This window comes from Pterocles gutturalis, unplaced genomic scaffold, assembly GCF_000699245.1.
Source record: "Pterocles gutturalis isolate BGI_N339 unplaced genomic scaffold, ASM69924v1 scaffold4345, whole genome shotgun sequence".
Taxonomy (NCBI): Eukaryota; Metazoa; Chordata; class Aves; order Pterocliformes; family Pteroclidae; genus Pterocles; species Pterocles gutturalis.
Window position 1 is genome coordinate 23,727 of NW_010143167.1, and position 1,634 is coordinate 25,360.

Genomic DNA, 1,634 nt, shown 5'->3' on the forward strand with positions numbered 1-1,634 from the left:
CACTTCCCCAGCCCCTCCCAAAGTAGCCATTACTCCTGCACATCCACACAGAGCCCATCACCTTGTTTTTGTCCAAGCTTGGTCTAGAATAAAGCCTGAAGTCATTAAGTCATTTTCCTTTTAATGTATTAAGCCTTATTTAGATTTATGGAAAGAAAATTAGGTTGTGACTTTTTATTGGGTCTGTGTGGTGGGGTTTTGGTAGTGGGAGGAGGGGCTACAGGGGTGAAGGGGTGGCTCCTGCTGGAAGCTTCCCCAGCTCCAAGTCAGACCCAGCTCAGTCAGTTCAGTGGTAGCGCCTCTGTGATAACATATTTAAGAGGGGAAAAAACCTGCTGGGATCCTGCAGTGGAGAGAGGAATGGGATGTGGGAGAAACAACTCTGCTGACACCCAGGTCAGTGCAGAAGGAGTGGAGGAGGTGCTCCAGGCACCAGAGCAGAGGTTCCCCTGCAGCCTGTGGTGCAGCCCATGGTGAGGCAGCTGTGCCCCTGCAGCCATGGAGGGCAACAGGGGAGCCCGCAGCCTGCACCTGCAGCCCGGGGTGGACCCCACACTAGAGCAGGTGGATGTGCCCAAAGGAGACTCTGACCCCGTGGGGGACCCACGCTGGGGCAGGGAGCCCGCAGCCTGCACCTGCAGCCCGGGGTGGACCCCACACTAGAGCAGGTGGATGTGCCCAAAGGAGACTCTGACCCCGTGGGGGACCCACGCTGGGGCAAGTTTCTCCTGAAGAACTGCACCCCATAGAAAGGACCCACGCTGGAGTAGTTCATGAAGAACTGCAGCCCATGGGAAGGACTCACATTGGAGAAGTTCATGGAGGACTGTCTCCCATGGGAGGGACCCCATGCTGGAGCAGGGGAAGAGTGTGAGGAGTCCTCCCCCTGAGGAGGAAGGAGTGACAAAGTGTGATGAACTGACAACAAGCCCCATTCCCCATCCCCTTGCACTGCTGGTGGGGGGCAGGTAGAGACATGGGGAGCAAAGTTGAAGCTGGGAAGAAAGGAGGGGTGGGGGAAAGGTTTTTTTAAGATTTGATTTTATTTCTCATTATGCTACTCTGATTTGATCGGTAACAAATTAAACTGATTTTTTTTTCCCCACGTCAAGTCTGTTTGGCCTGTGACCATAACTGGTGAGTGATCTCCCCATCCTTGTCTTGACCCATGAGCCATTCATTATATTTTCTTCTCCCCATCCCACCATGGGGAAGAGTGAGTGAGCAAGCAGCCACGTGGTGCTTATTTCCAGCTGGGCCTAAACCATGACAGACTTTTCACCAAACTACATTGTTTCTAGAACAATAAAACCCTCACATATCCTATATGCCAAGAGATAGCAAATCACGCTTATCTACTGAAATAACATCATTTTTAATGTGTTCATGATGGGGAGGAACATTTTGTTCTGAGGCTCTGACAGCAGCTAAAATTTGCTAACACTTAGGTAGGAAGCCTTTCTAGGACTACAGTGGGTGGGTAAAGCCATTTATAAATTATTGGCACATCAACCTTCTCTGTCTGGACACAAAACAGCTCAAACACATGCAGTCCACCACTGTATTACATGCACTATTTCATGGACCTGGAAGTTTCTCTCCTCCTCTTTAATACAGATGTTGCACAGCTCACT